This window comes from Polyodon spathula, chromosome 21 (assembly GCF_017654505.1).
Source record: "Polyodon spathula isolate WHYD16114869_AA chromosome 21, ASM1765450v1, whole genome shotgun sequence".
Classification (NCBI taxonomy): domain Eukaryota; kingdom Metazoa; phylum Chordata; class Actinopteri; order Acipenseriformes; family Polyodontidae; genus Polyodon; species Polyodon spathula.
The window spans coordinates 25,868,790-25,893,381 of record NC_054554.1 but is presented as its reverse complement, the minus strand read 5'-3'; the positions used below and the strand labels follow the sequence as shown (position 1 = coordinate 25,893,381).

General features: G+C 37.3%; 1 long non-coding RNA gene across 1 annotated transcript in view; it reads right to left on the bottom strand.

The window, feature by feature from the left end:
- LOC121296044 overlaps window positions 1-4,567 on the bottom strand; it is a 90,058-nt gene extending 85,491 nt beyond the window's left edge. The window contains exon 1 of the long non-coding RNA XR_005947006.1: window positions 3,668-4,567. This is a non-coding gene — a long non-coding RNA (uncharacterized LOC121296044). The remainder of the gene's footprint in view (window positions 1-3,667) is intronic.
- Window positions 4,568-24,592: the final 20,025 nt, after the last annotated feature.

The window sequence follows — 24,592 nt, the reverse complement described above, 5'->3', positions numbered from 1 at the left end:
TGAATGTGGGGCTGATTCAGCAATGATCTGGGATTTAACAGAAGCCAACCATACCAGATCCGATTTATAATAAAGGTCAGGCATACCCAAAGCAGTGGGCATTGATAAAAGGTTATCAGACTAGCATCTGCAACCAAACCAGCTTTCTCGTGCTGTTCTACTAACTGTGCTCTTGGCTGCTTAGGCTGTCAGATTTATGACAGACGGGGCGAGCAGGAGTGATGTTTTAAAAGCGCTGTGTGGTGGAGGAGCTGTGTTTTTGTTCACAGCCAGCTCCGGTACACAATCTTAGAGGCCGTCTGTTTAAGTTTTCAGCCCCCGCAAGACCACTACAGAGCCCCCATTCTACAGAGGAGTTGAGCAGGCTCAAAGCATCATTATGTTCGAGAACACGAGCTCTGCAGGGGTCACAGGATTTCCAGATTAATGCTGGTCTGTTCAGCCCAGGTCACTGCTCCTACACATCGCCAAACACAAGCTTCACCTGTCATAACCACAAGAAAACTACTTGAAAAGAGAACCAGCCAGTTGCAGCTGTTTCACTTGGCTTGGAGAGTTGTCCTTCATAGAAACGTATTCACAGACACCCATAGGTAAGAGATTAAATAGATAACCCATCTAAATATAGTGCTATTATGTTTTCTTTGGCCTACCCACTCTCTCTCCTACAGATGCATAAATATTGGCAGACCAAAGACGGATTTCTATGAGGAAAAACATTTGTGTTCCATGTTTGAAAAGTATTTCAATATAGTTTGGAAAGACACAGCGTATGATAACTTTCAAATAATGACATAAGTAGGTAGACGACATACGTTTAAGATGGATTTCAGTAGTAAAATGAAAGCCATGTTTGCTTTAGCTGTAATGAATAGAGAGCAAAATTGCTGTCAGGTGCATAGCACACAATGCACACATTTTATTGGTGCGTAAAGTGCCACAGGTGCAATACGAGGTTCTTACACCAGATGCGTTACAGGATGTCACACCAACATGTGCACATTTCCTCAAAGTATTTTCAATAGGAACTGTGGCCTCTCACCACATAGAGGATTCCTGAGGTCTGGGAACCCTTTCATTGTATAGTAGTCTTCAATCCACCCCTCAGAGCAAATCCTCTTAAGTAGCAACTAAAGAACTCTAATCGAGTAAATAAATAGACTTCTAACAGGGAGGCCAGGACACAGGGAATGGATTTAAAAGCTGCACATAAAAGGAGTGCTTTCATTAAAAAAAAGGTTTGCTGCTTTTCTTAGCATGGACCTATTAACATCAATTGCTGTGGAGACAACAAAGATGCAGTCACCTCTTTCTCTAGAAGCCACATAGAGCAATGTTGTTGGCTTTTGATGGGTGCAGCAATCCTGCCAGCGGTCTATTTTTATTATAACCATCCCTGCCCCCCCCCCCAAAACAGAATCAATCAAAGAAAAAAAAAACAGGACGCATAATTTCCGTGTCTTATGGTGCTACGCAATCAAACTTACATAAACAAGAGGACAGTGTCCCGATTCAGAAAAAAATGGCAAAACATAGCTTAAAGCATTCTTTCACTATACTTTATAAGGCTTTGGTATTCATTTTAACAACAGGTTTTGTACGAGCTTAAGTAAACACATTGTGCATGTCACATGCTCAGGTGTGTAATCTATACCCTCACTGTAATGACTGCAAGAGATTGACTCCAATTGCATAGCAGTTTAATTACAGTCCCAAAATCTCATGCTTGTAAATAAACAATACACCGTGCATGCACCAGAACAGAGATGTTAACAAAAAAAATGTAGGACGGCAAGGATATAGACGGGTTTCACAGACCACCATGATTAGTACCAATCCCGGTTGACATTACCTATAGTAACATTAGATAGTCCAAGATTAGTTCTGAGCAGCACCTGTGAAGCCAACAGATCAAGTACAGGTGACAGTTAATGTGTCAGTTAATGGCCGTAACTAGCTATGAAGACACTGTGGTCGTGTCCTCATTGTTTTTTTGCATCATCAATGCTGATGCTCCTGTAAAAGTTGTGGTAAAGTACAAAAGACTCCTTTATTTTCTCTGTTGGTTTGCCGTGTGACATAGATTTGGAGGTTGAATAGTAAATACCAAGCAGTTGTATGAATACTGCCAGCCACAGCTTGAAACCTTAAATTTGAACTTGGTAGAATGTCAGCTCCAGTTACGATGCTGGCTAAAATATGTGCCATAACTATCACTGAAGAGATGACAGGTTTTCCCTCCCCAAACCACAAAGGCGGAAGAGGCAGAGTGGTATTACAAACAAACATAAAAAGTGTTCATGTTGCAAAAACTCCTCTTAAATATATGCTTATCTTGCAGTCTATGAGAAAAATAGTTATTGGTTTAGGCACTGTTTGACACAATATAGCGGTTCCTGACCAATTTATGTGAAGGATTTCACCTTGAGTAAGATAAGTACATTTGCTGTTTATCACTGTAATAAAGACCTTTTTTTCCCCCAAAAGAACTCTATTCTGTTTCTTCCCCAATATTATCTCACCTTATGTGTATATACATAACTGTGTGATGCACAAGACCTTTATTTGTAGTTAAAATAGGCTAAGCAGCCACAAGAGAATACCAGAGAAAACGTATAGAACAATAAAAACGTATATATTTACAAATATTACCCAATAAAAACAGTTAATTCAAATATTCGGAACGCTTATTTCTCAAATCGTTCTCATTTTTTGTGACGCTGCAAGCCACTGCAGCTTCTTCCTGTTTAGACTCCACGGGGGAGGAGCCTAGCGGCACTCACGTTGTGCGTGAGCCGTCCTAAAACCGGGAGAGTTTACACTGCCTTTCGGACAGACTAAAGCTAGCGCGGAGCCGTGTCTTCATTTGGCCGTTTTTAGGACAACTGAGCGACGTGAGCGTTTACATCGTAGAAAAAAAACCTCAGCCCGTGTCGACCCGGTTTCGGTCGTAGGATGTTTTGCCACCTACAAACGGTCAGTGTGCCCCAAAGCCATCCTAAAAAAACGGCCAGTGTAAACACAATTATATCATCGGTACTTTTTTTATTCTATTATATATTATATATATATATATATATATATATATATATATATATATATATATATATATATATATAATGATATAATTATACACATACAGCGCGGACACATACAGCGAGCGCAACATCCATTACCAAGCTGTCTATCCTGTAGCGAAAAACTCCCCTGTTCGGTTTGTAGGCGCTGTTTCACAACTAAACCAAACTCAAAACTAACGGAGCAAACCATGCACTCAGTAACAAGTACAAACTTACTGTGTAGAAATAAAAAAAATCACATTTAAACACCTGCTGTTTTGAATGTAGAATGATAAACTGATAGCCCTCGCAATTCTAAAATTTTTGTTTTGGTCCACGTCAAACTTATCCAAATAAATATAATATATATATATATAATATATTAGAATATATATATTATATAGTTATATATATAATATTATGAATACTTCTCTTCATCTTGCACATACATGAAAAATGTCAACCAAAGAGTGTCCTTTAGTATACATGTATGTATCGTGGAAATGCAAGCTCTACACTAAGCATGCGTTTTCCAGCTCAACACAAACTGACCAAAAGTAAGCAAATGCAATGCTTAAATAAATAAATAAAATAAAATAAATGCTTACCTGTGAATATGTGTATCCGTTACATTATGGTTGTCCATTTAAAATCCAAATGGTAATTAAGGTATTATTCCATTGCATGTACATTTTTATATACCGTAGATTATGTGAACGTGACTATCTGTCCACAGATGTGAAGTATATTGTGAAATTTAACACACGTGGATGTCCTCGAACCCCAGGTATAGACCGGCATCCGCGACAACTTCCTGAATAAATCCCAAGTAAATGGAACAACATAATGCAGTCAAATCTCTGGGAAACTCATTCCCAGAGCTTGACTGTAATCCGTAGAAACCGAGGTCACGCATCACTCCAGTGACTCCCGCACCATATCATATGTTATTAATTAGAATGCGTGGACCCCTTATTGGGTCCCTGGATTCGTTACGTTATATCCTTGAAAAAGTTACAAATGCATGCATTTTGTCAACACGTTGTGTAATCCAATCCAGCGCATGGTTAAGATTTAAAACCTTATACACTGTTGTGATCGTTTAAAAAAAGGAAGTAAGAAACGTGGACAAATATCGCATCCAGTACAATGTTTAAATCGATTGTTGATTTGAAATAAAACAAAAATGAAACTACTAAACAGTTCCAGTAGTACCCTGGTAATGTTCCCACACATGTACCACGGAACATTCAACGATTCAATCCACAACGTTAAGATCCAAAATAAAAAAAAAATGTCCACTTTTCGGATCCCGGCTTTACACAGCATCCCATTGTCCAGCTTATCCGTATGTACAGCAGAGCAGGTGATCAGGTGGATATTTTACAGCGGTTTCATACATCTGTATTTACATGTTCCTATACAGCGCTCCAGCAACCTCCCTCAACATCTAGCATAACTGCGCTCTGCTACAGACTGTGCCATTCTCAGTTTAAATACAGCACTACAATCACCAGGCTCACCTGACATGTGGGAGCAGAGGATGACGGGAGTTGTAGTTTTATTACGCAAACAGTTAAACGGCATTATTGTTTTCCTTTCCCTCGTAAAAACAATAAAAATCATAAAACATAATAATAATATAATGCATGTGAGATTTAAATTTAATTAATGTACAGGTGCTAAGATTTAAAACAATGACATCGTGTTATGTACGTTGGTATCTCAACAGCATTTTTAAGTTATGGTTAATATTATGAATGTACGTATTTTTACAGCTTGCGTTACCTATGTTCAGGTGAACCACAAAATTATTTTTGTTTTGTCAAATTAATGTAAATTCCCTTTAAAAGCCAACAGTAACGTGTTGGCACACGTTCGAGGTACTGGATGGTGGAAAAAACCCGGTTATTCACAAAAGGCAAAGAACAATATGCAGTGTAACTACACATAACAATACCATATGTTAGTTTCTGTGAATATTTCTGCAACTGAACAAACTCTAGTATGAAGGACAAAAAAATAACCTCCTGTCACGCTATGGTTTATGGGTTAGACTGTCTATAATGGTGTTAATGATATTTGCTGCTTGTAAGAGTGAGTAACAGTGTTTGAATAATCTCACGATGAAAGCGCCGCTTGTTTCTTGTAGCTCACCTTCAAGTCTTACTTGCACCCCCAGGCACTGTTTATTTCCGGAACCTTTGAAGTTACTAGCACGCAAAAAAAAAAAAAAATACTTTAAGAAAACGAGGACTGGAGTTCTGGACTCACAGGATCTGATTCCATGGGCCAGCTTTTAAGGAAATCTTAACTTTTAACGTTATAAAACTAGTTACACGCTGCCACAGGGACGTGTGACCCATTTATGTTGTAACATGTTTACAATAAAACCCTCACACAAAAGCTTGGCAATGAAAAATGAAATATAATCGTATGCATTTTATTTTCTTTTAATATGCAACATATAGGTTTGTCTCTGTATACGTAATCATGCAGAATGGCCAAAATCCTTATTAAAAGTGTGCCTGGTTAAGCCTTAAAAGAATCCACTCCGGGTTTTACCGCGTTCATCTGTCTGGATGCCGTCCAAAGCAAGGCGGGAGTACCTGGTTTGCACGCGATTCTGTCCATTGCAGGTACTTGATCACTTTCTTGTGTTCGGAGTTGAAAAGTTTTGGAAAGTTTTTTTTACACACAGCGTTGCGTGACTAGAGCTCGGACAGAAAACACAAAGACATTGTTTTCAGCGATCAAACCCCCTTCCTTAACAAAACAGCATTCCAGTCTCGCATTCCTCAGCCGCTGCCGCTGAGAAGGGAAGGGGCCGTAACGTTTTAATTAATGAGAGATATAAGGAGGTTTTATTATCGAAGGAATATTTGGCAACAGAAATATTAGAAGTAGATAGGCCCCATCTATAGCTTAAAACTATTAGTCAAGCATCAAACTTGTTAAATTTTGGACCATTCTGCAAATTGCTTGGTTTGAATTAGGAAATCAATTAAGTTTGTATATTATAATAATAATAATAATAATAATAATAATAATAATAATAATAATAATAATAATAATAATAATAATTATTATTATTATTATTATTATTATTATTAGTAGTAGTAGTAGTAGTAGTAGTATTGGCGTTGCTTACATTGCAATTAATTAATCTTATTCCAGTACATACTACAGTACATCATTTCAAATGTTTTAACTTTTAACCTATGAGAGACTCTATTAAAGCAATATTGTTATTGATTGGGCTTCTTGATTCATTACTGACCTCTAATTTATGTGAAATTAACATTTACAGAAATATATAAAATAATTTTTCATATAAGTAAAAAGGGCATTGTTCCCGTGGGTATGGTTGAACTTGAGCTCATGTAAATTTAAAATTTGTCAGTGCACGGGCCATGTAAGAAGGGAGAGAGTGTTTTTTGTGTCGCAGTCGGTCGCCGATGCGATGTACCTAATTTAAGTTTCAAAATAAAAAGTATTTTTCATTAAACATAGGTATTTTTTCAAAAAGTGGTCGTACCAAAGTACCATATATATATATATATATATATATATATATATATATATATATATATATATATATATATATATATATATATATATATATATATAAAAGGTAATTGGACAAGCGATGTAGGTTACAGCTACCGCTGTACAAAATAGTTACGATCGCGGTGCAACAGAGGTTCTACTCTTTTAATAGCTCTGTGACACATTCCAGTTGTTTAAAGTAATACAGAGTAAATTGAGTATTACATACACGTTATTACTTGATCAAAAGTGACGTTTTTTAAATGACTTGGTCCTGCAAACATCATTGATGATAATATCCGGGCAGTTGAAAACGTTCTGCTCAAGTTACGTCATTCAGTCTGATTATGAAGTCATTTTGGGTCTAAATAGCAATGGCTAGAAAAAAAAAGTTGAAAGCTCTGAACTTTCAGGATGGGCTCCACATGGCCACAATAACCTTTGTGGTAGACTACTTTATAAAAGGACACCATTCATCATTCTAAATTATAGAGCTTCTTATGGACCACAGAGGAAGCTGCCACAGTGCTAGACAACTACACCCAGTAAATTGAAATGTGCTGTGACTAACATCGTTTTTATGCAGTTTCTACATGTTCAAAACTTGCTGGCTATTACAACTTTTTTTTTCTTCTGCCTATTCTGATTTCTTGCATACTTTTTTTTTTATTTTATCAAATTCGGATACTGGCATAAGGTGTGCTGTGAAAAGTAGGCACCATGAGAAGCAAGAATATGAGCTAAAGAGCTGACTGGCAACTTGTATACCTCATCATATGGACAGCACTCCTCTGAAAGCACTCTCGGTTCACTGATGACATCATCGTAGTTTCAAAGTATGCCAATTCCCCATCGCACCGATGCAAAAGCCATGTTCCACAGTCAAGGTATCTACAATACAATGCACAAATACAGGCAGACACTGTGGATGAGCATCAAATATTGTTTTTTCAAGAGAATACCATAGAACCAGATTAATAGGGGTGGAAGTGATGTGGTTAGCTAATTTTATGGATAATTAACTCACACCCTGAAAGTAACAAGGAAGGGTTTCAAGTCCAAAAACTGCAAGTCCCTAGCCTGGTTTAAAAGCATGACGCTGTCTGTTATGAACCTTTGTATTGTAAGTCAGGTTAAAAAGTTAAAATTCCATGTTTCATTTTAATTCACAATCAGATTGATTGACTTCCAGACAGCTGAATATACTCAACGCTGTCAGTTATCAGTTTTACCAGAATGTTTATTTTTTTTCTTCAGGTAAACCATGGACCAAAAATTCTGCAATGACAGCCATGTTTAGTAATAAAAGCGAGGCGTACAGGAATCTAACATGCAAACCTTAAAGACAGAAGGCACACAGTTCACACAGCTGTCACACCATAGAGACCATACAATTCAAGTGGCCTCACAATAAACACAATTAAGCTTTTTTAATGAACCTTTGCAGTTTGAATCTGAGCTGACACCTGCTTTTATCTTTACAATGAGTTAAACAAAGTTTCTTCCCCTCCCATCACATGCATTTCTAATTTCTGCCACATCTATTAAATCCACAATCCTAGCATGTACATGCATCCTTGCACAAGTTTGTGTTTGGGGGCTGCTTCAGTAGTATTTTCAGTTAAAAGTAATCTAATATTTAACATTGAAATGGTGCCATTGACTATACAATGGATGTAGTCATTTCTAGAAAAGCAAGCCTCTTCTGCAAACAAAAGCTAGTGCATTGTGAGCATGATTAAGACTATATGAGGTTCATTATCCTGCATAGAGACAGTGCTGATCTTAGAGCCCTTGTTATTTAGTTATTTGGTGTCCTGCTCGATCTTCCCCTACCTCCGGCACAAGGCTATATTGAATAGCACAAGAACAAATGTTTCCTTATGTAGCTCTGAGCAAACCCCAGCAGTTAGACAGTCCGAGAAAGCCTGCCCATAGCACGCTACAGTTATTCATTAACCAGTTTCCAGATTCAGGGAGCACCGAGGGCACAAAGACGCACAAAAAAAAAAAGGCTGGGGAGCTTTCTTTAACAAAATATGCCAATATCTGTCTATCAGCTGTTGTCGTGGTGGCAGGGCAAATAAATATGTATACACTAATTAATTATTAGCATTATTACTATTCCTTTACTGTGTGTGTCTTAAGCAGATATTGTGAAATGGTAATCTCTAGTTCCAATAAGAGAAATGGATCATCAGTTACAGATATGATCAAATGGAGTTGAGAGGAAGTCCCTTAAATGAAATGATAAACAAGTCACATGACAATGTCCTATTCACTTGTAGGAACTAGACTCAAGCGTTATGCAACTTTGCAATAAATTATGGAGCGTTGTTAAGTTATAATTATATCCGGGTATAAAACTGAATTCATAATCATGGATAAATGTTGTACAAGCAATGCATTCCACTGTTGTAAGTATTTCAGTATCAGAGAGTTGCTTAGCGAGTCAAACAGCTGTTTATATAGTTAGGTTGACATAACACAGAACCACAGGGGATTATGGTTTTCATGATCCATCCCTCCCAGCTTTTACACTACACTGTTTAGCTGAGAAAAATAATGTGTTCCAATTAGAACACTTGAGGGACTTGGTCTGTGTTTTTTAAAAAGAACAATACATTTATTCGAGACAATAATATAATGTGAACAGAAGGAATCTGCCTCGCCTGAAACACCATAGAAGATAGGGAGGGTCAACTGTACGTATTATGTAGGCGGATTTTGCATACCTAAGCCTACTATTCATGTAATGAAGGGCTTATTAAACAGTTATTCAAGCAAAACCATATTTGGAAAGAATGAAATATGAATAGAGGGTGTGCTCTTGTAGGGATCAGAAACATGCTGATTCAGATCCCTGTAGAACAGCCTCTTCATGAAGAAACCACATCATCAATGACACTCCTGGGTTTTCTTAATCTTTTATTGACACTTACTATTTTGTTTAGGCTCAATCACTTCCTGGTTTTACAGCTCTTTACCTGCACCCATTAATCAAGACAGTTATACTGAATAATCTGGATTTAAAATATTTTTATACTGAAGGTGTTGTGAATAGACAAGGGCCTGACTCGCGTTTTATTTCAGTCAACAGCAGATCGTTTCATCCTGTCTGTAAACTTGTCCAGTTCACAACTACGTTCACCTACATCTGCTTCATTTCCCCACAACAACTAGACTCTGTCGTGTGTCTGAGTGACCTGGCAGAACGCCAGCTGGACTGTTGGGTCACACAGATTTTTAAATACCTCATTCCCCTGTGCGTATTGCATAGACAATTATTGTGTACACATCGTTTTTATTGCATTTGTGTTTTACGTTATTTTAAGTCATAAAGTGCATGGTAGGGCAGTAGCACTTGGTTTCTCTTGGTGTATTCTTTGCTGTGAGAACTGTTGATATCTATCAATGTATTACATTTTCTTGCAACACACCTAAGCTTCCAAATTCCCACAGGGGTGCTTGTATGGATTGCTTAAGTTACTGTGTCCATCACCACCTCAAAGTGGTTAACTTGTATCTCTGGGACCACTTGAAACAAAATGGTAACCGTAACCTGCATACTCTGAAAAATACTCTGATAAGAATGTGCTGATAAGATTTTGGTGATCAGAACAGATATTTTCCCATTATTGTCCCATGCTTTCTCGTAGGAAATTGTGCGGATGAGGACCTGGTCAAAGATTGCTTACTAGGGTTCTCTATGGTTTTTGCTATAAGGTGCAAAAAAAAAAAAAGAAAGAATGTACTTATCTTGGGAACTATTTGTTATACTTGGTGTTCCAAAAACCCTGGAATTACAGTTTAGCCTGGTCTAATCTAATCTAAAAGGTAACTTTTGAAGCAAATAATTGGTTTTGAGTTCCCATACTTATTGATTATTGCTAGTTTATCATTTGTACTACACTGCTACAGTACTTGTTTGAAATTGTTGGGAGGTGTTCTTTTCATGACTTGGTTGTAGTTTGATAGTACCTGTTCAGAATCATGTATTAACACTCCCATTCATTCCCAGGTAAGTTTTGGCACGACCTTTCATCGAAAGTGCAACTACGTATGTTGTCAACAAAACTTAAACTATATATATATATATATAGTATATATATATATATAATATATATTATAATATATATATATATAAATTTGATTTATTAAATACTATGACTTGATTTATAGACAGCTTAATTTGCCAGGGAAAAGTTTTTTGATACATATTTTGACTTTTGTTTGAAAGTTGTATTAGACTTTGTACCCCTATGTCAGAGAATGACCCAAGTCGTTCACAAGCTTCAGGATTCAGACTATATAGAGGTAATGTATCTGTAGAATGCAGGTTTACCACATAGACTGTCCTCCAGGCTTTAGCATTTACTTGGATTTTAAACCAGCTTTCTTCTTTGTGGACTGAAACTATAAAAAAATAGCCCCCTTGACTTCCAATAACAAAACAACAATAGAATGGTGTTGTGAATTTACACATGTGGTGCCCGTATAAAATTATTTCACAGATGTTTTAGATACTAGGATGTCCTCAAATTTCCCACGCAAAGCTACCCTTCCTTGCCAGGGATATTCTGTAAACAAGAGTGACTTTATTTTATACTCTAAAAGTAAAATAAAAGACAAATTTCCAGTTAAAATGCATGGGTTATTTAAGCAGATATTGGTGATAACTTACCAGAGGTTTGTCTGTGTAAAAGAATTTGATACCAGCACTGTTTATTCATGTTAAGATGTTTGTTTTGTGTCCACCATTACGTTCTGTTTTTGTGCTAATTTTGTGTCCACCATTACTCTCTCATCTCATGTATCATTATGATTTCAATAGTTCTATATAAATATATATATATATATATATATATATATATATATATATATATATATATATATATATATATATCCACCACAGTGACTTCATTTTAAACAAACAGGATCAGCAACTATGGGACCAACAACATTAAAAATATTGTACAAGTCACAAAGAGACCACTAGAAGTGGCATTAGGGCAATAACATCTCATTTGCGGTTGAGTTCTTTGAATACGAGCAGCAGTTATACACTGCAGTGTACAATCACACACAATTATAAAATGAAAAATAATAATTGTCAAATAAACAATTGTCTGGGACAGGAAGTATGAAAAATGTTGGCCTGGACTAGTAGTTTCAGAACAGTGACTCCTCATCCTTTATTCCAGTAAATGAGTTTCCCTTTTACCATTTGGATGAAGTCAGGCTACTATCAGTGTGTATATGCGTGACTAGGAGAGATACACCTGTCTCAGTCTTCATAACACGCAGGGGCCTGTCTTGCAGAACAATGCTTCCTATTGTATTTGCGCTCTCATGGCAGGCTTGCTATTGACTGGGAAGCCCGATCTGTCAGAGCCTGTCAGTGCTTTTAACACACACACACACACACACACACACACACACACACACACACACACACACTGTTTATTATACACATACAATGCAGACCGCAGCAGCCCTGGGCCATCCCTAACCAGCTCTCCTTAACACGCAAGGTGCCAATCAGTCCTCTGACTGACACTGCTGTCAGCAAATCAGAGGAGAAACGGAGTTTGTAGCAGTTTTCTGCTGTGTGTCTATGGATAGGCAAGAACAACAGCTGTACTCAGTATGTAGTCTATAGTGTAGTGGTTAAACAAGGGATAACAAACCATGACCTTTTCTGCTTGATCAGAGATCATCTAGGGTGTGTACAGTAAAATCCATATTAATGTTGTAGAATAGCATCAAAAAGTAACAGCACTCTAATGGATGGCAACTCGTGATGTTTTTTTTTTTTTTGATTGATTGCTTAATTGATTGACTACAAAAAAAAAAAAAACAATTCCAGTATGTTAAAGAGTAATTCTAAAATGGAAACATTTAGGAAAAAAAACTAAATACAACAATCTCACTGCAAAGGCCACCTATAAAAAGGTGTACCCGTCTGTAGTGACCATTTTTGATGAAACCTCAGTTACCACTTTCAGTGGATTCAGAACATGGAACAAATGTATTAAATGTGTGTGAGAGGGAGCATTAAAGAATATGTATGGTAGGAGGGCGAGGTACAGTGGGACCCAACCCAATGGTAAGTGGGACATAAAAAATATATTATATATATATATATATATATATATATATATATATATTAATATATATATATTATATATATATTATATATATATATATATGGACCTCGTTTGAAAATTTTTTGCACCCACCAGTTAAGGTCTTCAACACAAGGCAGGAGTATTAATAGTTGTACTATATTGAGAACAATCTCCCCTTAGTAATTCATGTGGAGTATTCATATGAATATACAGTATAACCAAACTGTTTGTATGTTCTTCATTAAGAAATGATGGAGCCAGTATCTCCTCAATAGGTTAATTGTTACAAAGTTGCCAAGTTCAACAAAGCCCAAGGAGAATGGGACTCATTCTGTAATCTGCTTCACTTGTTGCTTGTCGGATTTCTTAAGAAGCTGTGACTCAGGTATTACAGTCTGTGTAACGCTCTCTTTGCGTGTGTGTGTGTTATAATGGTAGTATTGTTAAGTTGCGTGCGAAGCTCTTGATTTGGGTCCCCGCCTACTCCTCTAGACCACAGCCGGCTTTTTTCTTTAACACCTTCCCCTTTTTGTTTCAGGTAAACATTTGATGTCTGCACGCAATCCCAGGAGAGTCCCGCCTCGTTTTCTCTCTCTCATATACTTGCACACACACACACACACACACACACAGATGCATAGCAAAAGCAACTCTCTCCCCTATTCTTCTCACAAAGCCACATTCCTGAGCTCTGACTCAGCAGCTATCAGGAAACAGTGAGATCAACCACTGACTCGGCAACTGCAGCAGCACCTCACCTAGGATTAATTCCCTTCAGCAGTGGAAGACAAGGAGCTGTGCTGTAGCATATAATCACACAGCTAACCCACCACCCCCACCCCAAATATAACTAATAATAAAACAAGAGACTAAGATTCTCCACAAAGTCCACAGTTTTGGGTTGAAGTTAACCATTAAGGTATGTATTTAACCAAATAATGGCACTACAAAGGCCTAAGTCAGAATAGCAAGGCATGCTGTGGGGTGGAGCGCCAAAGAGACCCCAATTTATCGTTCATGGACATCTTCCAAGTACTTTAAATCTCACCTTTAACCTTGTGGTGGGATTTGATTTTGATGAGCTGATGCACACTGTGGGCTACTGTAAGTTGAGACCAGCAAAGTAATTTCACTTGTGATTGAAGTCGGGTTCTAACCCATTCTTCCAGATGCGAAAGGCTGACGTGCCCACGCTGCCATCTTGCCTGCTACTTTGTGGCTGTTATGAAGTTATATTATTTTAAATGAAGTCATAGGTTGAGATTTCATTCATGTGCAGTATTGCAAGATGATTGCAGACATAATTGTTATGAAATCACATGAGTTAATCCTTGCATTGTCTAACAATAAACAACAAGCCATTTTATTGTTCTTGCACAAGGTTGCCCTGACAGAAACAGGATGGCCTGTTAGATCCCAGCTTTGCATTTAGAGGAATGAGATCTTTTGAAGTGACATGAGAGAAGCAGCGAAGTAACACTTCAAGAGTGATGTTGCGTTCTTCTGTTTTAACATTTAAAGAACATTTTATAATGTGGTTTAAATGAAAAACTTGGTGTTGATATGTAACAGCAGAGTGGTAGCTGGAAAATGCAAGCACTCTAAGAGAGTGATTTGATCACTGTGTACCCCACCGGACACCAGGGAATCCCACTGGAATACATCAACTAACTTTTTTTAGGAAAGGCCCTGGAATATCCAGGATAGGTTGTTAATGTAAACCAGGGTGATTGCTCAGTGCTTTTGAAAAATCCATCTGGGAATTATGTGACGTGGAATATGATAGGGGAAGGACATGCTGTAACATTTCCCAGTGATGGTATGTCTCTAATAATGTTCTGTCTTGACTGCTCAGGGATTTCTCTTTGTTTTTGCTGTATAAATGAAATTAGGCTGCACCATCTCAGGCTAGTGTATTACTTTATAACAAAAAAACCCCAAAAAAACAGAAACAGACAAAAAGATTGTGAGGTTAATCTTGCATAATTTGGACATGAGCACTACGTGTGTTTCATTAATCTTCAGTTTGTTTTGAAGTTTGCAATGTTTCAATTAGTGAAGACACACTAGTTGCGCTCACGCCATTTCTTTTACTCAGGAATAATTTACCTAATAATTATTATGTGAGCCTTTAAATCAAATAAATAAATAATAAATAAAAAAGAGTCTCGTTTCCAATTCCACCAATCAAACACTGGGATGCAAACCGGTATCTTGTTGAAATCTATGGTCATGACAGGTTAAGGGAATCCTCCTTGCCTGAGGAGGTACCCGAGAGCGGATCCCTAATCAAGGTCTGTTTATAATGTGATGTCACAGTTACAACAACCAGACACCTGCAAAGTGTATCATTCACTCCCCTAGGGAGAAAAGAACAAAGCAACTGTAGTTATTATCAGAGATCAAAAACTGTCAGTGTCACTGTGCTATATTATGATATGTATAAAATCATCCACAGTCGCTGTCAAGAAATAAGACAAGTGCATGATGTTTGCCTGTACATTTCACTACTATGTTTTTTAACTGAATTGAATTGAATTTGTTTATTTATGGCAGGATAATCACAACTTTTTTTACCAATCACATTTCATTGCACAACCTCTAACATCACATTCAGCTGATGCAGTTTACAAAATACAGCCCAATGTCACAGAGCTGTATTTAATAAAAGATATCAGTTTTGCAAGTAAGAAAACTTCGCCAATTTCAGTACCTACCCGGAGAAAGAACCTGCAAATGCAAACGAACCACATCAAGCGTATTTTTCTTGATTTCAAAATGGTAACTGAGGTTGCTGACTGAGGGGAGATTGGAATGGTAAGATCCAAGGCAGCACTGACTCTTACTCTACTTACTGTGCATCTAAACCATATTCATTCTTCTCTGTGCAGTGCCTTTATTGAATAGCAGAGCATGTTTAGTCTTAAGCTAAGAATGTTGACTCTGTAAGAACAGTATACTGAGTTGACATATTGATTTACCAGGATTACACACAATACATGTGTGATTTATAGGATGATAAAGCCATTGAAAGCACTGAATGAATTAAACAAATGTATGGTGTGATAAATGTTTATCCTACTTACTTCCTGTCCATCCAATCCTTGCCAATGTCTGCCATTTGTGTTGGTGTTTTGAAATTACAAAGCTGAGTTATCCACCTGAAACTAGCTAGCCCTGGCTGGAATCACACTAATCTCACTGAGCTTTTATCTCCTGTTCCAGTTTACTATTAACTGACACTGCATTAACAACACCCTTTCACATTAGGAGCATTTTACCTCATCTAAGAGCACAGAACATGCACACTCACTTTGGCATGAAGCCGTTGGAAAAGACACAGCCTGGGAGAATTGGGAGATGTAGTCTCAAGGTGTTGTTGAAACTAGCGTCGCCCACATTTCCCAGATTTACTTGTTCATGGTTCTGTGATCTCATTTTGAGGTCTTGCTAGTAAAAAGAAGTTTAAAATAATAAATAAATAAATAAATAAATTAGAGAGACATTTTTGAATTGTGTGAAAGCAACCTTACTGACCCACTGGATATGGTACTGTGGCTCTACTGTAAACTTCCTGACAATAACGATGGGTTATCAGTTTATTGGAACAAGCAGGACTTTTGATATAAAACCTCATTGCCAGTGACAATTAAAAGACAAGGCATTCAAGTCAGTCACTATTTCCCTTAGTTCACATGGTGGTTAATTGGTTTTGAAACGGGACTGTACCAAATGGATGCACTCTGCTGACTACTTTATGTAGAGTCAATGCTGTAGATTCAAACTTGGGGTTCAAGTTTGTCTTTTATTCCTTTTTTTCTGTTTATTTGCCCTCCCTAAGGCTTTAATAACAATGTTGGCAGTTCAGAATGAAAAAACACATCCCAGGCATGCCACTACTCCGTTCTGTTACAATACAGTTTATTTAGCAGTTTTTGAAATTGATTTATATACAATATTTTTTCAGCTGTTTAATATTACTGTAACCATACTGTACCCTTCACACACTGCTGAATAAAGTCATGGAATCATAGAAACAACAGCTATTGCCTTCTCAGCCAATCTCTGTCCTTGTAAAGGTATGGCAGTTAGTGCGCCCTGCTTTTCAAAGGGAGGCATTGTGCATTTACTGCAGCTAATTTGTTCAATGCTTGTTTACTTTTTCTTCATTTCTCACACTGATTCACTAAAGGATGGTGGCAATCGAAGATGTTCCTTTTGTGATGTATTGGATCGAATGCATTTTTAAAACTGTTTTATCAGATTTGTGTTAAATAATAATTTTGTGTATAATAGTAGCAGTAAATATATTAATTCAATCAATATCATGTATCTAGTCAAAATATGGCAAAAAATAGGGTTCAAAGTATCTTTTAGAACCAAGCCTTTTTGCCTAGACAAATCCCAACTGCTTTTCTGTGCTTTCACTAAGATTTATTCACCTTTACATGCTTTTACTATGGTACTTGAGCTGGCAAAGTGTCCATCTCAAATAATGCAAATGGAAAAGAATGGGCCTCATTTCAAATTGCTTTTGAGACAGCCCCAGCTGCAGACACAAAGGTGGCTTAAGTTCAGAGAATGCACACACATGATTATTCCAGTGAGAATAACCTCTGCTACTGAGTGTTCAATGTTTGAACCTTCCTAGATTTATAATTAGTGTATATGGCTTGTTTTCTGGGAATCTGGCTGGCATGAAGTTTCAAAAGAAGTCTTTATCAATACCCAGTCATCATATAATTTAGAGTAAATTCCACATATCTAGTCCAAAAATGCTTAAATTGCAATGTTATAGCCCAGTTAAAACAAGTTTGAATGAGCTTATTATTTTTTTGTACTGTATATGTGTGCAAAAAAAGAAACAAATGGCAGTATACTGAATATAATGTTTTTGTATAGGGAAATGTTCGCACAGTATTGCTGCCTGAGACATTTAAATCTCAGTGTCTACCTGTACAGAGAGGGTGGATGTATTGACAGGCTTCCCTACAGCTATGGTTAAAAGTACAAATGCCATTCTAAAACGAAATATTGTAAAACAAACACAACAACTATTTATAACAACAATAGCCAAGTTGTCAGCATAATATCAAATTATCTGAATAGGTTGCACTGTAGCACTGTTCCAAGCTATGACTAATTGCCCACAAAGTTCATTTACAGCTATACACAGCAACTTCTTTACCCGCTCAAACATACACAATAGAGAATAGAGCACACCCGTGCTGTTCCTACAACATCAATAAACTCCTTTGTTCTGTGCTACCACCCACTTTAAAAAGAAACTGTTATTTACAAAGGATTTGTATCCCTATAAAACCTGTATACAGTGTACCCCCAGCTCATAAGCTGCACCTGCTGGCTGGTTTTAGCTACTATAAGAGGGAATGACTAGGTGTATCATGTTTTCCTGGGTGCCAGCCACTTCAGGTAACAGTTTTAATACTGACTGCACTTTATCTACTGTAATATGGATCCAGTAAGCATTTCTATAGCTGATACCTATAGTAGCGCTCACAACAGTTATACGCATCAGTGGTCCATAGCAAAACGTACACAATTGTTGATGGCAATGTCATAATAAGCAGCCCTTTAGTAGTCATGTACTGTGGGTTCAGAAGGTTGTTAAACTGATGGGGATTTGCAAACGAGACATAAACAGCATAACTACAGTTTACCACAGTATCTACGTGGGCTTACATGTGGCCTGCTGTCAATATTAGCAGGACCACCGATCTGCAGTACAGTACATGGAAGTGTTTGAATACACTTCAAAATGCTGGTAGATTAACAACACTGTACAGTATGTGTATGTACAATAGCACCAACTTCAAATACAGAACTACATTAACATGTAGGCTAATTCTTGTTCAATGGTACTTTAGTTATATTGTAGCTGCACATGTTACAGTATTCAATACATGTAAATACATATTCAGTATATTTTTTCCAAACATAGAAATAGATACCAGTACTATAGCATCTTTACTGGTAATACAATTTAGCTGTACTGCATTATATACTGTAATGTGACAACATCCATCTGAAATTGTTAATCACATAATCAATAGTGATCAACAGCCTGTGTTCCCACAAAAGTCAACAGACTCCCAGACAATAGAGCTGGAACAAGATCCATTAAAGGACTGCATAACTAAAGGTTGAGTAAGTGTTTATACTTTAAAGCATCGAAAGATTAAACACAGAACACAATGGTTTTCATTTTAAACTCGCCCCTTCCTAGAAACACTATTGCAATAAAGCGATTAAAATAGATATTTACAATTGCCCCTGATCACAAAAGCTTGATAAGAAAAGATCAGCTATAATCAGTACAAGAGCTAAAGAGTGTGTCAGTGGCAGGCACGCCTCTTGGCAGTTTTTTCAATTTCAACATCTACGATGGATGAGTTATTCTAAGGGTTAAAGATGCTATTGAAAGTTGATCTCTGTGGCTTTATATAGAATACAAATACAATGGTTCAGTTTTGACCTTCAATGTCTCACCTTTCCTGCTACGTGTGTGTTTAAACTCCTCAAAATCAGGGTCTTCATACTTACTTTGTCCGAATGTGTTGTTGGCTGAAAGTGCAACAAAATCATACAGACCTGTTGTCAGGCAGGAAGATATTGGAGGGGAGTTTATTTCATTGGTTGTGGCAGGTTTTTGGGTGCCTTGAAAGTGAAGAGAATTTGTTCCTTATGTGAATAAAAAGACAAAATAGACTAGGAGCAGGTCGATTTAAGAAGCTATTAGAAAGCTGTTTTTTTTTAATTGATAGGTGGTGTTCAATTACTAAGCTGTCGAAGATTGTTTTTGTTGTTGTTGTTGTTGTTGTTGTTGTTGCCAAATTTAATTTTATACATGGCAGCTGAGTGAATATTTACAGATACGTTTTAAACAATGCTAAACAAAAGAAAGAGAACAACAAGAACATGCTTTAAAATGCCTTCATCTGTTTTGGGTCCTTGTGAATCATTATAAAAATATGGGAATTTATTTAGTTTATTTGCTGTTGTGTTAACAAGCCTAAATGTTAGGTGCTGAGGAATCCTATTATTGTAAAAGGCATAACAACACTATTGAGCTAGGAATTCCAAAGCCTGAAGCCCAGGACTTCAGAAAGGCTGAACAGGGGGGTGAGTGAAGGAAGAATAACAAGGAGGGAGACATGCAGGCAGACCTACAACACTAAAATAAACAAGTGCGGGAGACCACAAAACTTGAAAGGAAAAGATGAAATGCTTAATAGGCTTACAGCAAATCTATATACTTTATAATGATGCAGTATAATAAGGCACTGACTCAAAAGGCAATCCAGCTCTTCAAAGAACACGCAAACCACAATTCTCAGATTACCCTTGGGCCCCCTCAAGACACTTTCACTCAGCTTTGATGTTTAAATTTTGTAGTAGGGAAAATTATTTTTCAAACCAGTAAAAAGCAGGACTCGAATACCTGGTCCAGCAGGATACTGTAGAAATACAGCTGTGAAACTAAATGTAAAGAATTCCCTGCTCAGTATGAATGGAGCCTCTGTCCATGTGCAGCCTTGCCCTCCTGCTTGCATTACCGCTGAAATAATCTAGTCTAGTACCCCTCCTGAGCACATTGTAACTTTGGGGGAAATCTATACTTTGATGCATGATTTCTGGTATTTGTGCAAAAGTTGATTCCTGTAACATGCATGATTCTGAAAGAATGAATAGCCACAGCCTTGATAATGTGGAAAAGGATGAGGATGTCCTCATGCGTTCTCGGAATCAATAAGACAGGTGTCTACGGGTTTCTGGCATTTAAATGGTTAAAGGTCCACACTAGTGGAAAGTGTTATCAGAATAACTGAATTATCGATTGTGCAGCAAATGGTGCAAAGAATACATTCAGGAATTTTGACTGGCAGGAACGTGTTCTTGCTTGACTTTTTAACAGCATAAATTCAATGCTGTACAGAAACCATTAAGTTTCTGTTTATTTCTGTCGTTCACTATATCTTTTCATGGTCCTTGAGCAAGAAGACCAGTGAGCATTTATTAACAAAATAAGGCAAAACAAACAGCATTCATTTGGCAAAGGGAATTTATTTTAAAAAAATAAATAAATGTGGCAGAGATACTGTACCTAGATCTCAATTGTATTTTTCACATTGCACATAACAATAAACCCACATCTCTTTCTCACTGGAAGCTTCAACAAAGGTCTTTGTTTAAATAAAGCAAAACAGAATAAATCAAACACTGGAAACATTAAATGGGTGCACTGTTATTTTGTTTACATTTTATACATAATTGAGTTTGTACAACTTGTAAACCAGTGACACCTCCCTTCCCAGGTGTTGAAACAAGCTGGATTCAGCATTATGTATCAACCAACTCTCTGGAAGCTTGTTGGTCATACTTTAGTATTGACTAAGTTTAACATTTCCCTCTATTTTGTAGATTTTCCAATTTAAAACAGATCTGTCTTGGCAGGCTATACTTAATTGAGGAAATCCCCAAAGTGTACAAGAAGAAAATAAAAAAAGCTAATTTAATACCACTAAAACATCCAGTACTTTTTAGTGCAAACACATGATAAACATACTTTTGTGGGTTCATGTAACATAAGAGGAAAGACAAGATTGTGTACTTGATTCGAATTGTTCCCGATTCGAAGATATCCTGTCGGAATTGAAATTGTACCTTTTACATTTTTTGCACTGTTGTGTGCCACATTAAACACTTGACATTCTTGTTGTTTGTGGATTATTTCCTCATTGTTCTCAGTGCCATCGCTAATCTAGCAGTCTATCAGAGAAATGACAGATAATAACAATGACAGATAATAAGCACTGTGCTTTCACTTCTTTGGAAGCTCTCCATTTCTGCAGCCTATTCACAGTGTTGTACGATCTTGTCAGTGATATTCTCTGGGCTGGTTTTACAAGAGTGCACCTAGGAGTCTTATCTGGCATTCACTGTTGCAGTTGAGTTCAGTGGAGTTGAGTACAGCAGCTCCCTCGACATGCTTTGATGACATGATTGTACAGTACTAGTACAATATGCATGCAAGTTTTAGCCCTTTAGCAATTATTATTATAGAGGAGTCACAGTGGAACAAAAATGTAGTACACCTGGGCAAATGTGTGTGAATTTAGCGTCACAAAAACAAGTTTTAAATATATAGTAAGTATTATATTCAGGTATACTTACGCACCAAGATCATCTGAAAAACCAAAACCACAGAGTAACTATTAACGTCACTATTAACAAAAAGATAGAGACAAATCAAGCATAACTATCATGATGTCCAAGCTCAGAAAGATAACACACATTGGGGGAAAAAGAAGAATGCTGGCCATATCTTTCATTATAGAATCCATAAGAATGTCTTCTCTCTACATACAGTGTGCAGCATTAAGATGAATACGAGTTGTAAATGTAACAGGTGCACCCCAGTACGGCTAGTTTCTGAACTAAAATGTGAATGTTAAATGTTTCTGTGTTTTCCGGAAACAAGGAAGCATGTCTCCTGGAGTTGATTTGGCTCTACTTTGAGAAACATTTTGCCTTTGGTCAAACAAAAGAGACTTTATGAGATTGTGGCCTTTCAATATGGAAGCTTTAAACAGCTGTTAAAATGTATCAGTTTATTTATATGTAGCCAGCACAGGGACCAAGTCTAAATAGCTTATTATAACAGTGGCAGCACTTAATGCACTATTCCCTCCATTGTTGAAATAACAGTTGACGAAACATGGTTCCTCTTGTATGCTCACCTTAACAACTTAGACAAACGTTGGGAGTCTTTGCTGGACTGGAGTACCTCACTATACGAGTCCAAGCATAGACCCTCTCCAATATGCATTCCCTTTTTTAATATGACTATAACTTATCTTTAAAAAAAAAAAAAAAAGTCCCCTTTTTGTCTGTCCCATCTAGAATTGAATTCAAATAGCTGTCCCATTCCAGTGGAATCTCTCCAGTCCCAATTTACTAAGCTCCAACTCCAGTGCAAAATGAGAAATGGAAAGCAACTTAAAATATTTATTTGACGTTTCCCTCAGCCAGTCTACAATTTCCAATAAATGATAAAAATCTTTGCACTGGAGCTTGGTGCATCTGGCTCAGTGAGACATATTTATATTGTTCTTTCCACTGGTAATTCAAAGATAAACAACTGGTTGAAAATAAGTACTATTATCAGATGCCACACCTCACTGGTGACGGCGTTTGTTTGGTGTGAAACTACATGGTCTGGCAGCCAGCCACTGCATAAATCATATCAAGCTTATCCTCTTGGGCAAAAAGAAATACAACAGCCCTTTAAATTCTTTCATATTTTAAACGTATGCAATCATTACATTGGCTTGCTGTGAGCAAGTGGAAGATTGTGTATGAAATTATATTGTTATCCACCCCCACCCCACTCTCATGACTAAAAATAATATACCCTTGAATTTTACTGTTGCACTGCATGAAACTTGTTATGTATGGAGCTATTCTTAAAAAAATAACCTTGTTCTCCTTTTATGGGAAGCTCATAATGTACTTTCTGTCAATTATATCAGGCTGATAAGCTGACTCAGTGTGTGAGTGTGCAGACCCCAGTGTAGGATTTGAAGTACCCAACATCTGAATTGAAAAACAGAGGCAAATTCATACTGTGGTCTAATCATATTCTTTATAACTCATAATGGTGCTGAGATGGCATTTTTTTACAGTTCATGTAGACATAGACCAGATGGTATTGTAAAAACACAATGAGTATAAAAAAAATCAATGGGCATGGGAGCCTGTGCTAAAGATGGATTTCTGATCAGCCAAATGGAGCCATGAACTATTCTGGTCTCTGCTCCAGAGGTAATATGTGACAATAAATAACTGGGGTCTGCCTATGGATGTGACTCTACTGTACAGCAATCAGAAGTCTTTACCGCACAGTACAGGAGGTTATTTATAGTTAACAGCAATCTCGCCCATCAAGTGATCTGTCAAATGGAATGGGTTTACAAATAAACTGTAAATTATAACGATAACATACAATCAAAATAGTCATACTAAACACCTCTACAGTTGCCCGCTATAAAATAATAACCAGCATTTTGTTCAGTAATAAATTGCATGAAGGAAAGACAATAAGAGATTGGTCATTTTCACTGAAGTTGAGTAAGCTTGAGTAAGTATTTTCACGGCTGAGTAAGCTTTCCTGGTTTGGGAACTGGCAGGATAACTGCGAATTAGCCAAGCACGACATCCAGTGCCATCATCACTACAAAGCCCAGGATGGAGGTCGAGGAGGCTAGCTTTCTGTTTCCACTACAAAACACAAGGCCATGACCACAGCAAAGGCACTCAACACCACCACCAGGGGCTCCAACATCCTGCTCAGCTGCCCGTACCTGCAGAATCAGGACAAGGAAATCACACGAGACAGATAAATAACACACAGATACGGCTGCAGGAGAGTTATTGGCATCACTGACAGAAACAGGAAATATTTTATCAAATCAGAGGGAACTTTGCAAATGCTGTCCTGCAAACTTATTTTTTTTTGTGAGGAATGCAGAATGACTGATTCACTACCCTGAATATGATAATGCCCAATACCTTTTTTTTTTCCGTCAATTTCACCTAAACGGCATACTTGGGTTCACAGGTGTGTAAAACAAACCGATGTAGAGTTTAAAGAAATTTTACAGTGTGCATCACACCCCAGCCAAAAGGACAACAGATCCTCTTACAATGTTTGGATACATAGCAAGGTTCTTTCTCCCTATTCCCCCAAAAATGGTCCGATAAGTGTTGCCTGTATGTTTAGACAGCAGAGATAATGTCAAGTAGTGCTACAATAATCTGCTGTGTGCTGCA